This window comes from Aotus nancymaae, unplaced genomic scaffold, assembly GCF_030222135.1.
Source record: "Aotus nancymaae isolate 86718 unplaced genomic scaffold, 86718_ANA_hifiasm-v0.15.2.pri h1tg000010l, whole genome shotgun sequence".
Classification (NCBI taxonomy): Eukaryota; Metazoa; Chordata; class Mammalia; order Primates; family Aotidae; genus Aotus; species Aotus nancymaae.
In genome coordinates this window covers 33,228,974-33,245,422 of record NW_026988421.1, presented here as the reverse complement: position 1 = coordinate 33,245,422, position 16,449 = coordinate 33,228,974, and the positions used below count along the sequence as shown (strand labels likewise).

General features: G+C 40.7%; 1 protein-coding gene across 4 annotated transcripts in view; it reads right to left on the bottom strand.

The window, feature by feature from the left end:
* ARHGAP19 (Rho GTPase activating protein 19) overlaps positions 1-16,449 on the bottom strand; it is an 86,579-nt gene that overhangs the window by 69,155 nt on the left and 975 nt on the right. The gene's annotated exons all lie outside the window — the stretch shown is intronic.

Genomic DNA, 16,449 nt, shown 5'->3' with positions numbered 1-16,449 from the left:
CAAAAAGAGTCTTATAATTTATTGAGTCTAAACTAATAATTTTCTGGAATTCACATCCTTTTTAATTCTGAATAACTGATTCAGATCAAATTAGCTTTAACATAAAAATGTGTATTAATAATAAGCTTTATATTCCTGAAACAGAAACACATACATACATAAAACTTACAGATTTTTATTTATGTCCAAGCAAAACTCAGGATTCTAACACTTTCATTACAGTTGACCCTTCCAACACTAAACTGGATCAAATATTGTACATAAGTGAGAAAGAAACTAGAAGCAACATGTATCGTTTTTCAACAGAATCCTTCCTACCTTGTCATCACCCCCAAAACTACTCCCTCCTAAACAGCATGAACGAGTAGAAGAATAAACAGGTTCAAGGTTGCTCCTAGCTCTTAATAAAGAATACAAGAAGAAAAAGATACCATGGAAGTCCTAACCCATAAGTAACATTTAAACAATCTCAGTTTCTTTTCCCCGGTTTTTTCTCCCCTTTCTTCCCATGTTCATTCTCTCTTATTATGTCACATTTTAATTTCTTTAAGCTAGTTCTTTTCTTTTCTCCCACTTCCTCACATTTTCTGTGGGGACCATCTGGTAAAACAACATCTAAGAGGTGGAAATAGTTAAAAGAGAAATCAAATAGAAGGTGAAAGATGGAAAAGAGTTACAGCGGGTTATTTTTCTTAAAGTTATCCCCATATCACAAAGCCCACTAATCCCTTTCCAAAGAATAAACAATACCACAATATAAAGCTAAGAATATCAAGAAACATGTTTAAGAACTTAATAAATTTCTAGGACTAAAGAAAAAAATACTATAAGCAAAAACAACTTTCTACTCTACAATATTTTAAAACAAACCAAATGTACTAAAGTTCAAGAAAATAAATACACTTCTTACATAAGTGCTGAAAGCTTCGGATGAGGCATTGGTAAGTGGAAGAGACAGGAAAAAAGCTTTCCCCTTGTTTGTTGTGACAAAGAACCTCTCCTTTCCCTGCCCCAGCACAGCCTACGCAAATTCCTGACATGTTAGAGGATACAAGGGCACATTATGGGGCCTGAAAGGCAGTACTTAAGACTCTGAACACTCATCTGCAAGTAGGAAAATAGAGATAAAAAACTAGACCAGTTAATTAACTGTATTCGCCAGATGAAACTCAAAAGCAGACTCCCATCACCACTGAAGTTGTACTAGATGAAACAGTTACAAATGTAAAAGCATAGGACAGGTAGTTTTACAATATGGGGGAAGGGTGATCCCTACCTCACATCACAGACAAAAAATAAATTCCAAACAAAATAAAGATCTAAATATGAAAAGCCAAATTTAAAAACATTAAAAAATATAGAATAAATTAATGTGACAGAAGAAGAGTTGCTTAAACAAGACATAAAAAGCACAATCCCCAATGAAAGAATCATAAATTTAACTACATGAAATTTTTCGGTATAACAAATGACATTACAAACTAAATTTCTTAAAAATGAAGTCACAATGCCTCTAAAGAGGAAAAGTGAATAAAAGGGGAAGAGGAGTGGGAGAGAAACTTTTCACTGTATGCTCTATTGTATTTTCTGGATTTTATATTCATGTGAACATACTAACCATTCATAATAAATAAGTAAATAAATACATCTAAAACCTTAAAAGTAATAATATGAAATTGCTACATAAACTGCATGCTGTTAAGAAAGAAAAAAAAAAGAAAGAAAAGTAATAATAAAATACTAGACAAGCCACAGACTGAAATAAAAGATGTTTGCTGGCCCGGCGTGGTGGCTCACGCCGGTAATCCCAACACTTTCGGAGGCCAAGGCAGGTGGATCACAAGGTCAAGAGATCGAGACCATCCTGGTCAACATGGTGAAGCCCCATCTCTACTAAAAATACAAAAAATTGGCCGGGCGCGGTGGCTCAAGCCTGTAATCCCAGCACTTTGGGAGGCCGAGGCGGGTGGATCACGAGGTCAAGAGATCGAGACCATCCTGGTCAACATGGTGAAACCCCGTCTCTACTAATACAAAAAATTAGCTGGGCACGGTGGCGCGTGCCTGTAATCCCAGCTACTCAGGAGGCTGAGGCAGGAGAATTGCCTGAACCCAGGAGGCGGAGATTGCGGTGAGCCGAGATCGCGCCATTGCGCTCCAGCCTGGGTAACAAGAGCGAAACTCCGTCTCAAAAAAAAAAAAAAAAAAAAAAAAAAATACAAAAAATTAGCTGGGCATGGTGGCACGTGCCTGTAATCCCAGCTACTCAGGAGGCTGAGGCAGGAGAATTGCCTGAACCCAGGAGGCGGAGGTTGCGGTGAGCCGAGATCGTGCCATTGCACTCCAACCTGGGTAACAAGAGCAAAACTCCATCTCGGGGGAAAAAAAAAAAAAAAAAGATGTTTGCCATGCATATAACCAAGAATCAGTATTCAGAATTTATCAGTAAGCCTAAAAATTAACAAGAAAAAGACACTTGACTCAGTAGAAAATTAGTCAAATGACATGATCAGTAATGCATGGAAGAGGGGGTCTAATAACTAAGAAACATAAAAAGAATCTCTGCTCTTTTAGCCAAATTTGAAAAAAAAAAAAAAAGAATCTCAACTTCACAAGTTATCAGAGTAAAGTAAATTTAAAAATAGTATCTTTCCTTACTCATCACTTAGCAAAATCAGATTCAAGTGGTATATTTTTATACTCAGTTTGCTATATTTTGTTTTGTTTTGTTTTTTGAGACAGAGTCTCACTCTTGTCACCTAGGCTTGAATGCAGTGGGGCAATCTCAGCTCACTGCAGCCTCTTCCTTCTAGGCTCAAGCAATTCTCCTGCCTGAGCCTCCCAAGTAGCTAGGATTATAGGTGCCCACCACCACACTCAGGTAATTTGCCTCTGTTGTTTATTTATTTACTTATTTAAAATTGTGTATTGGGAGGCCAGGCACAGTCACTCAAGCCTGTAATCCCAGCACTTTGGAAGTCCAAGGCAAGAGGCAGGAGGATCACTTGAGGTCAGGAGTTCAAGACCATGTTTGGCCAACATGGTGAAACCCCACTCTACTAAAGACACAAAAAATTAGCCAGGCATGGTGGCGTCACCTGTAATCCCAGCTGTTCAGGAGGCTGAGGTAGGAGAATGGCTTGAACCCAGGAGGTGGAGGTTACAGTGGGCCAAAAATCACACCGTTGCACTCCAGCTTGGGCGGCAGGGCAAGACTCTGTCTCAAAAATAAAATAAAATTGTGTATTGGCATTTAATTTTATCAAATGCTTATCAAAACTTTATTGTGCATCTATTGATCATATAATTTTTCTCATTTATGGTAAATAATACTGATTTTCTAATGTTTAGCCAACCTTGCATTTCTAGAATAACTCAATTTTGTTATGACATATTATCATTTTTATATGTTGCTGAATTTGGTTTGCAAATAGTTTGTTTAGGTTTCCCATACATTCATAAGTGAGATTGGTCTTAAATTTTCCTTTCTTGTAATATCTTCATTAGGTTTTCACTGTATGCTCTTTTGTATTTTCTGGATTTTATATTCATGTAAACATACTAATCATTCATAATAAATAAATCTACAACCTTAAAAGTAATAATAAAATAGTAGACAAGCCACAGACTAAAAAAAAGATGTTGTTTCTAGCCTTAGTCTTTTTTTTTTTTTTTTTTTTTGAGACGAAGTCTTACTCTGTCGCCCAAACTGGAGTGCAGTGGTGCAATCTCAGCTCACTGCAACCTGCGCCTCCCGGGTGCAAGCAATTCTCCAGCTTCAGCCTCCTGAATAGCTGGGACTACAGGCGCATGCCACCATGCCTGGCTAATTTTTTGTATTTCATTAGAGATGGGGTTTCACCGTGTTGCCCAGGCTGATCTTGAACTCCTGGTCTCAGGCAATGCGTCCGCCTTGGCCTCCCAAAGTGTTAGGATTACAGGTGTGAGCCACTGTGCCCAGCGTATGTCTTATTTTTCTATTTTCTGAAAAAATTTATGTGATTAGTGTTATTTCTTCTTTAAATATGTGACAGAATTGGCTGATGAAGCCATCTGAACCTAGAGTTTTCTTTGTGAAAAGGTTTTTCTTTACATATTCCATTTATTTTATGTTATGGACCTATTCACATTTTCCTTTACTTCTTGTGTTAATTTTATTAAGTTGTACATTTCAAGAAATTTGTCTATTTCACATAAACCTTCAAACTTTACTTGTATAAATTGTATATAATACCTTCTTATCATGTTTTTTGTTGTTGTTGTTTTGAGACGGAGTCTTGCTCTATCACCCAGGCTGGAGTGCAGTGGCGCAATCTTGGCTCACTGCAACCTCCAACTCCCGGGTTCAAGCGACTCTTCTGCCTCAGCCTCCCAAGTAGCAGGGATTATAGACATTTGCCACCACACATACCTTTTTTTGTATTTTTAGTAGGCAGGGTTTCACCATATTTGCCAGGCTGGTCTCGAACTCCTGACCTTGTGATCCACCTGCCTTGGCCTCCCAAAGTGCTGGGATTACAGGCATGAGCCAGGCACCTGGCCATCCTCTTATCTTTTTTAATGTCTCTAGGTTCCACAGTAATGTCCTCCTCTTTGTTCCTGATATTGGTAATTTGTTTTTCAATGTAATTAGCATTGTCAAGGTTCCAAATTCTGGCTTTCTTGATTTGTTGAACCTCTCTATGGTATATGTTTGTTGTTTATTTTATTAATTTCTTGTTTCTTTTTTTCTTTTTTTGAGACAGAGTGTTGCTCTGTCTCCCAGGCAGGAGTACAGTGGCATGATCTTGGCTCACTGCAACCTCCACCTCCCAGGTTCAATCAATTCTCCTTGCTCAGCCTCCCAAGTAGCTGGGATTACAGGCACACACCAGCATGCCCAGTTAATTTTTGTATTCTTAGTAGAGGCAGGGTTTCACCATGTCGGCCAGGCTGGTCTCGAATTCCTGACCTCAGGTGATCCACCAGCCTCAGCCTCCCAAAGTGGGATTACAGGCGTGAGCCACCCACACCCAGCCTATTTCATTAATTTCTGCTTTTTTTTTTTTTTTTTTTTTTTTTTGAGACAGAGACTCACTCTGTCACCCAGGCTGGAGTACAGTGGCACTATTCTGGCTCATTACAACCTCCATCTCTTTGTTTCAAGCGATTCTCATGCCTCAGCCTCCTAAGTAGTTGGGATTACAGATGAATGTCATCATGCACAGCTAATTTTTGTATTTTTAGTAGAGACAGGGTTTCACCATGTTAAGCAGGCTGATCTTGAACTCCTGAGCTCAAGCAAATCCCACTTCTCAAAGTGCTGGGATTACACGCATGAGCCATCAAACCCAGCCCACAACATTATTTTCTGAACAGCCAAAACTGAAAGCAAAATGTCCAGAAGAATTTTAATGTAATGGCTTTGTTTATTTTGCAATGGAATATTAAACAGTAATGAAAATGGACAGACTCTAGCTATATGTACAATCATAGTTAAATCTCACAGATGAAAAGCAAAAGAAGCCGCACACACAGACACACACACACACACACACACACAGACAACTAGATACTATATGATTACATTTATATCAAATTTTTAAAATAAATGAAACTAGTTTTAGAGATACTTGCTGAAGTGGCAAACTAAAGAGAAGCAGAAATGTATTTACCATAACATTCAAGATAATGGTTACCTTTTGTGGATAGTGATTAAGAGGAGGCATGAAGGTATGAAAAGAGTTCCTGAAGTACTAATAATGTTCTTGTGGATAAATTACTAAGCTATGGGAAGAGGGGAGCATTGGAAGCAAATATGGCAAAATGTTAAGATTTGCTGAAGCTGGGTAATGGAAAGTGTATTGATTATATTGTTCTATAAACTTCTATGTATAATCAACATTTCATGACAAATTTTTTGAAGAAACCAAGTACTTTTGGCTTAAATCTCACTGCAATCTGATATAAATATTATAGAAAATCAAAGTATATACTAAAAACTAATTTACTCATCATAAAAGTTTTTACATAGATGGCCAAAACCAGGAAAATTAGTAGCTAGATATGTAGGCATACAGAAATAACAAGGGCTCTGGGTAACTATCCCAAAGAATGATAGAGGCAAGATATCTCAAAAAAGAATAATTTGGGGGAGGCGGCCTGCAGGAGACAGAGGGATTGACAGGACGTTGTGCACGGTAGCTTTCCTCTGGATACCAATGCTGAGGACACCATGTCGGGGCTCTCCTGCCCACTGCTGTGGGTAGCCACTTCCAAGATAACCCCAATGCCAGTGACATCCTTCCCATCAGTCACCACTTCAGCACCAGAAACCTGTGAAGGCTGTGTTTCCTGTTTTAAAGCACTGTTAATATTTGCTCTTGGATGGACAGAATGTAAAGAAGATGAGAGCTACTGTTCACATAAGTCAGCAGTTAGAGACTGTGGCATGGTGAACAGGACAGACTTCTGTTCTGTGCCAACTGCCACCCTGGTACCAATCAATTCTACAGTGACACATAGATCCAGTGTTTCACACTCAGTGAATCTCAGCAGACTTGCTGAGGCTTTGTGTGTTGAGTTCACAAATGACTTTTTATGGATTTTGTGGAAATCTTGGGAAATATAGAAGCCTAAAGGAAATTATAATTCCCATTTTCCAGAGTTAAAACCACAACTCGCCGGGCACAGTGGCTCACGCCTGTAATCCTAGCACTTTGGGAGGCTGAGGTGGGTGGATCACGAGGTCAAGAGATCGAGACCATCCTGGTCAACACGGTGAAACCCCGTCTCTACTAAAAATACAAAAAATTAGCTGGGCATGGTGGGGCATGCCTGTAATCCCCACTACTCGGGAGGCTGAGGCAGGAGAATTGCCTGAACCCAAGAGGTGGAGGTTGCGGTGAGCCGAGATCGCGCTATTGTACTCCAGCCTGGGTAACGAGCGAAACTCCGTCTCAAAAAAAAAAACAAAAAACCACAACTCTGCCTTCCTCTTCTACAGCTTCCACCACAGTTACTACAACAGGTACAACAAATACCACTTTCACTCCAACCTCACAATCTGTACAGAAGTCTACCTTTAATGCATAATTTTCTTTCTACTTTTAATGCTATAATTTTCTTTCTTCATAAATTCTGCAAATCTAAGAAACAAACTTATACTCTGTTTTTTTGTTTGCTTGTTTGTGACGGAATCTCGCTCTGTCGCCCAGGCTGGAGTGCAGTGGCCTGATCTCAGCTCACTGCAACCTCCGTCTCCCGGGTTCAAGCAATTCTCCTTCCTCATCTTTGAGTAGCTGGGACTACAGGTGCATGCCACCAAGCCCAGATAATTTTTTATATTTTTAGTAGAGATGGGGTTTCACCGTGTTAGCCAGGATAGTCTCCATCTCCTTACCTTGTGATCTGTCCGCCTCAGCCTCCCAAAGTGCTGGGATTACAGGCGTGAGCCACCACACCCGTCTACAAACTTACACTCTGTAAACAGACCCATTATACTGATAAGAACCGGAGATTCATTCATGTAACTTACTGAAACCAAAATACTATCTTTCAAGATGTCCCACATGGAAGATGCTTTTCCAGGATCTTTCAATTTCCAAAAGATGCATATAATCTATTTGAGAGCATCATCTTTAAAGAAAAAAATCAGTTAAATCATTTTGTTCAACAGGAAAATTTTAAATATTCTGCATGAATCCTTGTGGCAGTCTTTTATTTTAAATGGTTGCTGCTTTGGGATTATGTTTTTTTTTCTTGACATGCCAAATGTAACTTTCTGTAAGTGACAGAAAATGCTGTCTTGTGCAGACAATGTCATGACTCTTAGCAGTTTAAATAGTCACTTTAAAGCCTGAAAGCTGCATTATTTTCATCCTAACTCAAGACATAATATAGTGAACAGAATTGAGAAGAGTATGCCAAATGAGTATCAATCAAATGGATTGTGGCCTATCATGTCAAAGTGGCATAAATTTATCAGTCTAGTAATACTAGAAAATCATATAACCTACTTATAGTCTACAATTACCACTTTTACCACTAGATGGAACCCTACATGTAAGGTGATATGCTCAGTGAAAGGACTGGAAACAATCCACAGCTGAAAAATCAATTACAGAAAAATGAAATGCAAGTGCTTCTGAGGCATGTTGAAGCCATGAATCTGCAAAATTCAAGGCAGTTAAAAAAAAAAAACTGCATCCTGCAGATGTATCTTTTGGCTGACTATACCAAAACTGCACACCCACAAAACTAAATGTTTCCTCCCTGGTGAATTGCCTAACTTGATTTGTTTTCCAAGAACCACAACCTTGGCAAGATTTATCAAAATATGAGCTATATTTAAAGTTGTCTAAATCTGATTTACCACCCTGAGAGAAGTATGCACTGTCTCTTACTGCTTTTTCAACTCTAAAAGCCTCTGAAACATGGCTTTAAATGTGTCACTTTGTTGGAAAGCTGTTAGATAAGAAACACAACTATCTCTTTCTTGGTTATACGAAAAAGAAAAAGGAATAAATATAAATTTTATAAAATCAAAAAAAGAAATACAACTATCAAAGACAAGACTGTATTCTTCCCTCTTTCTACATATCAAATTTAAGCCAGTATCATGAAAGTTGTACATAAAGAGAGAAGAGAAAACTAAACAGGCCCTATATGCCCAAGCTGTTGATGCTTTTTAATACTAGAGACAGTTCAACATTAATAAGTAGTACCACAATTCAGGGAATGATATCCAATTTCTTAGATAAAAATTTTGAAACATTTATATATCCTTAAGAGTAGCTGTGCAATGTTTTGTAGTATGGACTACAAAATTATCTCTAATTTATACTCCAAAAGTCTGCAAATATATTTAGCCCCTATATTTGACCTCAACCTGAACAAATTTCTTTCTTGCTTGCTTGCTTGTGTGTATGTGTGTGTGTATGTGTGTGTGTGTTTAGATTGTGTCTCCCTGTTGCCCAGGCTAGAGTACAATAGCACAATCATAACTCACTGTAGCCTCAACTGCCTGGGCACAAGCAATTCCCCCATCTCGGCCTCCCTAGTAGCTGGGACCACAGACATGCACCACCACACCTCGCTAATTTTTTTTATTATTATTTGTAGAGACAAGTCTTTCTATGTTGCCCAGGGCTGGTCTTGAATTCCTGGGCCCAAGTGACATTCCCACTTCAGCTTCCCAAAGTTCTGGGATTACAGGCACAAGCCACCGTGCCCAGCCAAAATTTCAAACTAATAGAACAATTTAACCAAAATTAAATTGGCAAATTATTCTGAGATGAAAAAACTCTTGATTGCCTGCCTTCTTAACCTAAGCATTTTTGGAATCCTGTGACAAAATAATGTTCTCTGTCAAGAATGATGAGCATCAATAATGCCAATTTACTGACTTATTTATTTACTTGGTAATTTTTATCTTTCTGGGTGTCACATGAATTACCATTAATTCTGTTGCTGACACCTTCCTTAATTTTTCTCCCCCATGCTAGTGTACAATGGGAAGAAAGTTATTTGTATTAAGAAAGTAACATCATGCTGTGTGCTGTGGCTCACACCTGTAATCCCAGCACTTCAGGAGGCCAAATCATTTGAGGTCAGGAACACCCTGGCCAACAGGATGAAACCCCATCTCTACTAAAAGTACAAAAAAAATTAGCTGGGTGTGGTGGTGCACATCTGTAATCCTAGCAACTAGGGAGGCTGAGGCAGAAGAATCACTTGAACCCAGGAGGTAGAGGTTGCAGTGAGCCGAGATCATGCCACTGGACTCCAGCTTGGGCAACACAGTAAGATTCCATCTCAAAAAAAAAAACAGTAATATCAAAATTCCCTATTAATTTGGGAGAAAGTGCTATAGGATGCTTCACTGACAATATAATCTTTCTTATCATTTATCTAAAAAATGTTTACTCCTCAGAAAAGTAGAGTCAATGCTTCATGAGCTTCTTTTTTTTTTTTTGAGACAGGGTCTCACTCTATTGACCAGGCTAGAATGCAGTATGCGATCATAGCTCACTGCAGGCTTGAACACCTGGGCTCAAGGGATCCTCCCACTTCAGCCTCCCAAAGTGCTAAGAATAAAGGTGTGTGTCATCATACCTGGCTACTTTTTTTTTTTTTTTAATAGCCCAGGGTCTCACTATGTTGACCAATCTAGTCTCAAACTCCTGGCCTCAAGCAGTCCTCCCACCTCAGCCTCCCAAAGTGCTGGCATTACAGGCATGAGCCACTGCACCCAGCTTCCTACAGACTTTTAAGTGCCATGAGTCTCAGGCAATTAAAACTAGAAGTACTTCTACGTATGATCAGATTAGGTCCTAAAAGACTACTTCTACATTCATTTGTTCCAAAGTCCAGAGTGACACATACTATCCAAGAGATAGCCAGTGGTTTTTGTTCTGCCACATGACTTGTTCATATCTACACAAGTTCATGAATTGAAAATTCTTAAAAAAAAAAAAAAAAAAGTTTCTGGCCAGGCACAGTGGCTCATGCCTATAATCCCAACACCTTCAGCTTCCCAAAGTGCTGGGATTACAGGCACAAGCCACCATGCCTAGTCCAAATTTCAAACTAACAGAACTTAATCAAAATTAAATTGGCGAACTATTCTGAAAAGCCAAGGTGGGAGGATCACTTGAGCCTAGGAGTTTGAAATCAGTCTATGCAACATGATGAGACTCTGTCTCTATAAAAGAAAAAGAAAGAAACAAAGAAATTTGTTTTTAAATTAGCCAGGCATGGTTGCTTGAGTCTACGGTCCCAACTACTCAGGAGGTTGAGGTAGAAGGATCACTTGAGCCCAGGAGGTCAAGGCTGCAGTGAGGTGTGTTCTTGCCTCTGCACTCCAGTCTGGGTAATAGAGCGAGACTCTCTCAAAAAAGAAAAAAGTTTCTATACTTTCAGTCAGCCAGAAGTACTCAAAATTCCACAAACTTAACCATAAATCTTTTCATCAGCCACCATAAGAAGGTGAATTGCTTTTCTGAGACATATGGTACCCAAACCAGAAATTAGTCACTCGTGTCATTTAAAATCAATCCAATCACGATCTACCGAGTGCTTTGTAACTTTAAGGTATTGTAAGGTATAGAGACGAAAACTAAGGTAAGTCTGTAGCCTCCAGGAACTGAAAATTCACTAAGTACTACACAATTTCTAACAGTAGCTAAAGACCACAATACAAAAGATGATACAAGATCATTAACAGTCAAATGCATGATACAGACAATAAAGGCTCTAAGAATTCAAGAGAGAATCTTTCACCCATATACAAGAAATTTGAGCTAGATCTTAAAGACTAGGATTTAGACAGTGGGCCAGGGAGGGGCAAATGATAGCTAATATTTAAGGTGCTTTTTGGTTTCTCAGAGTTTTTTCAAGAAACATAAAATGTTTTTGACACACATTAGTGGCCAGCCCTTTTCAAAATGAAGACAGGGTTGGGCGCTGTGGCTCACACCTGTAATCTCAACACTTTGGGAGGCCGAGGTAAGTGAATCACCTGAAGTCAGGAATTCGAGACAAGCCTGACCAACACGGAGTCTCTACTAAAAATACAAAATTAGCCGGGACTGGTGGCACACACCTGTAATCCCAGCTACTCGGGAGGCTGAGTCAGGAGAATCACTTGAACCCGGGAGGCAGAGGTTGCAGTGAGCCAAGATCGTGCCATCGTACCACTGTAAGGTGTGGGGGGGCTTTTTTTTTTTTGAGACTGAGTCTCGCTCCGTAGCCTGGGCTGGAGTGCAGTGGCAATCTTGGCTCACTGCAACCTCCGCCTCCCAGGTTCAAGCGATTCTCCTGCCCCAACCTGCGGAGTAGCTGGGATTACAGGCGCACGCCACTGTACCCAGCTAATGTTTTTGTATTTTTAGTAGAGACAGGATTTCACCATGCTGGCCAGGCTGGTCTTGAACTCATGACCTCAGGTGATCTGCCCACCTTGGCCTCCCAGAAGTTCTGGGATTACAGGCATGCGCACCACTGCACCCAGCTGAAAGTATATACTCTAAAATCTTCAGTGGATTTGTAGGTTGTAGATCCTCTGTATAAAAAATGACTGGACACAGAACAATGCAAATTTAGTTAACATTAATTACCTATACACTTACTAGGTAAAATGACAAATTTTGTTATTTTTTTTTTTTTTGAGACAGAGTTTCGCTCTTGTTACCCAGGCTGGAGTGCAATGGCGCGATCTCGGCTCACCGCAACCTCCGCCTCCTGGGTTCAGGCAATTCTCCTGCCTCAGCCTCCTGAGTAGCTGGGATTATAGGCGCGCGCCACCGTGCCCAGCTAATTTTTTGTATTTTTAGTAGAGACGGAGTTTCACCATGTTGACCAGGATGGTCTCGATCTCTTGACCTCGTGATCCACCTGCCTCGGCCTCCCAAAGTGCTGGGATTATAGGCGTGAGCCACCGTGCCCGGCCTGTTATGTTTTTTAATACAATTTTTTAAAACAAATTTATTATTTATTTATTTATTTTTAGCAATAGGGTCTCACTCAGTCACCCAGGCCAGAGTGTAGTGGCGGCATTCTAGCTTATTGCAGTCTCAAACTCTTGAGCTCAAGCGATCCTCCTGCTTCAGCCTCCCAAGTAGCTGAGACTGCAAATATGTGCCACCATACCCAGATAATTTTCTTTCTTTTCTTTTTTTTTTTTTTTGGAGACAGAGTCTCACTCTGTCACCCAGCCTGGAGTGCAGTGGCACAATCTCAGCTCACTGCAACCTCTGCCTCCTAAGTTCAAGAAATCCTCCTGCCTCAGCCTCCTGAGTAGCTAGGACTACAGGTGCACACTGCCATGCCCAGCTAATTTTTTTTTTGTATTTTAGTAGAGATGGGGTTTCACCATATCGCCCAGGCTGGTCTCGAACTCCTGACCTCAAGAGATCTGCCCACCTCGGCCTCCTAAAGTGCTGCAATTATAGGCATGAACCACTGCACCCACCGTAAGCCAAATTTAATGTTTACAGATACCATCTAATAAAAAGTATACAGATTTTCTATATCACTCTTTATGATACTACCAACCCACTTGTTTTGACCAATCTAAGTAAACTTGTGCAACACTATCTGCTTTGCTTTATGCTGTGGTTTCAGGCCACTTACCAGTTCATGCAGATTAATTCTAAAATTCTATTTTCTTCCTTCCCCTCCTTCCAAGACAGGCCTTACTTACAAATGTGATCAAACTCTCTAAGCCTGATCATTGATAAAATGTAAAATAAAACCAGATTTGGCAAGGCACAGTGGCTCACGCCTGTAATCCCAGCATTTTGGGAGGCCAAGGCAGACAGATCATGAGGTCAAGAGATCAAGACCACCCTGGCCAACATGGTGAAACCCATCTCTACTAAAAATGCAAAAATTAGCTGGGCGTGGTGGCATGCACCTGTAGACCCAGCTACTCAGGAGGCTGAGGCAGGAGAATCACTTGAACCCAGGAGGCAGAGATTGAAGTGAGCCGAGATCACGCCACTGTACTCCAGACTGGCAACAGAGTGAGACTCCATCTCCAAACAAAAATGCGAAAATTAGCCAGGCATTGTGGTACACACCTGTAGTTCCAGCTACTCAGGAGGCTGAGGCAGAAGAATCACTTGAACCTGGGAAGCGGAGGTTGTGGTGAGCCGAGATCATGCCACTGCCCTCCAACCTGGGCAACAGAGCAAGACCCCGTCTCAAAAAGAAAATACTAAGCTGTATGTATTTCCCTACTGCCAATTATGGGGAGAAGTAGCTTTATTTCATTTCCTGCTTTCGCCTTTTCTCTTTGACCCATAGAGGTCTCTATTATGTTTATACTATTATTGGTAAGGTGGATAGTTTCTTTTTTTGTTTTTGTTGTTGTTGCTGTTGTTGTTCATACAGGGTCTCACTCTATCACCCAGGCTGGAGTGCAATGGTGGGATGATGGCTTTTTGCAGCCTCCACCCACCCCAGCTCAACTGATCCTCCCACTTCAGCCTCCCAAGTAGCTGGGATCATAGGTATCCATCATCACACCTGGCTATTTTTTTTTTTTTTTTTTATAGGGTCTCCCTATATTACCCAGGCTAGACTTGAACTCCTGGCCTCAAGCAATCCTCCTGCCTCCGCCTCCCCCTCCCAAAATACTGGGATTACAGGCATGAGCCACTATGTCTGACAGTGGATATTTTCCATTTGTGAATTCTCCTTTGGTATTGTCCACTTAAGAATAACCTGAAAGCCGGACGTGGTGGCTCACGCCTGTAATCCTAGCACTTTGGGAGGCCGAGGTGAGTGGATCACCTGAGGTCGGGAGTTCAAGACCAGCCTGGCCATCACGGAGAAACCCCATCTTGAAAAAAAAAAAGAGTAACCTGAAGGTATAACAAATGAAGTGTGTTAAATTTTAAAGGACCATTCTACTTAACAGAGACCAAAAATGGAAGGGAAGGGGTGTTCCTCATCAGCAGGTCAAAAACATGACATGGGAATCTTTAGGGGCAGAGCAATTTTTCCTTGTTTAAATCTTTAGCCAGATGCAGTGGCTCACGCCTATAATCCCAACACTATGGGGGGCTAAGGCAGAAGGATTGCTTGAGCCCAGGAGTTTGAAGCCCACCTGGGTAACACAGGAAGACCCAGTCTCTAGAATAAATTTTAAAAATTAGCCAAGTGTGATGGCACATGCCTGTAGTCCCAGCTACTTGCGACCGGCTGAGAAGAGAGGATTGCTTGAGCCTAGGAGGTCGTGGGTATAGTGAGCCATGATCATGCCACTACACTCCAGCCTGGACCACAAAGTGAGACCCTGTCTCAAAAAAAAAAAAACAAATCACAAGTTTTTAAAAATAAATATTTGATTAAAACAAGTTAAAGCATTTTTAATTTAATAATTATAAATTATTAAATAATAATAACAAATTATCCTAATGGAGCAGTGTTAAAAATAAGGATGAGGAGGCTGGATGTGGTGGCTCACGCCTGTAATCCCAGCACTTTGAAAGGCCGAAGTGGGTGGATCACCTGAGGTCAAGAGTTCAAGACCAGACTGACCAACATGGAGAAACCCCCGTCTCCACTAAAAATACAAAAATAGCTAGGTGTAGTGGCACATGCCTGTAATCCCAGCTACTCAGGAGGCTGAGGCAGGAGAATTGCTCGAACCTGGGAGGTGGAGATTTCAGTAAGCCGAGATCACACTATTGCACTCCAGCCTGGGCAAGAAGAGCAAAACTCCATCTCAAAAAATAAAAATAAAAAAATAATAATGATGATGAGGAGGAAACAAAAAGCTGGACAGTTCTAAATGATCCATATTCTGCATTCAATATTTAAATATGTATTCATCTGTGCCAATCAGATAAAACAAGGGGCCACACATCAATAGAACATTAGAAAGATTAATCTTTGCAGGGCAAGAAAGAATTTGTAAGGTATTTATCACCATGAGAAAATATTTATCTTAGAAATAACAGACTATTATTCACTAATTATTGATCACCTACACAAAGCTAAGCACTGGGAATATGTGATAAACACATATGTGTGTCCTGCCCTCAAAATGCCTTACAGAAATCCCAAACTTCTCTTTTACAACATGGAATTGATGAAATGGTTTCAGGTTCAGGTAAAATTGTGTGAATGCCTGCTGATCATGTAATTATCTAATATTCTCACTCAAAATTTAAATTCAACTGGCAATACAATATACTATAAAGAAATTCAGGCCAGGTGCAGTGGCTCACACCTATAATCCCAGCACTTTGGTAGGCCAAGGCAGGAGGATCACTTATGCCAGGAACTCAAGATCACCCTGGGCAATATGGCAAGACCTCTGTTTCTCCAAAAAAAAAAAAAAACACTAGCAACTCAAGATCACCCTGGGCAACATGGCAAGACCTCTGTTTCTACAAAAAAAAAAAAAAAAAAAAAACACTAGCTGGACATAGTGTGGACATAGTGGCACATGCCTGAAGTCCCAACTACTCAGGAGGCTGAGAAGGGAGGATGGATTAAGCCCGGGAGACTGAGGCTGCAGGGACCTCTGATAGCGCCACTGCACTCCAGCCTGGGCGACAGAAAGAGACCCTGTGTTAGAAAAAAAGAAATTCAAAGTCTTCCATATCATATTTTATTTATTTTTTTATTTATGAAACGGAGTCTTGCTCTGTCACCAGGCTGGAGTGCAATGGCACAATCTCAGCTTCCTGCAACCTCCACCTCAGCCTCCCGAGTAGCCGGGACTACGGGTGCCCACCATCACACCTGCCTAATTTTCGCATTTTTAGTAGAGACAGAGTTTCATCATGTTGGCCAGGCTGGTCTCAAACTCCCGACCTCAGGTGATCTACCTGCTTTGGCCTCCCAAAGTGCTGGGATTACAGGCGTGAGCCACCACGCCCGGCCCCGTATCATATTTTAAATAACACACTCAAGCACGTTCATCTAGGCTCGGGAAGAAGCCGGGTCATAAAG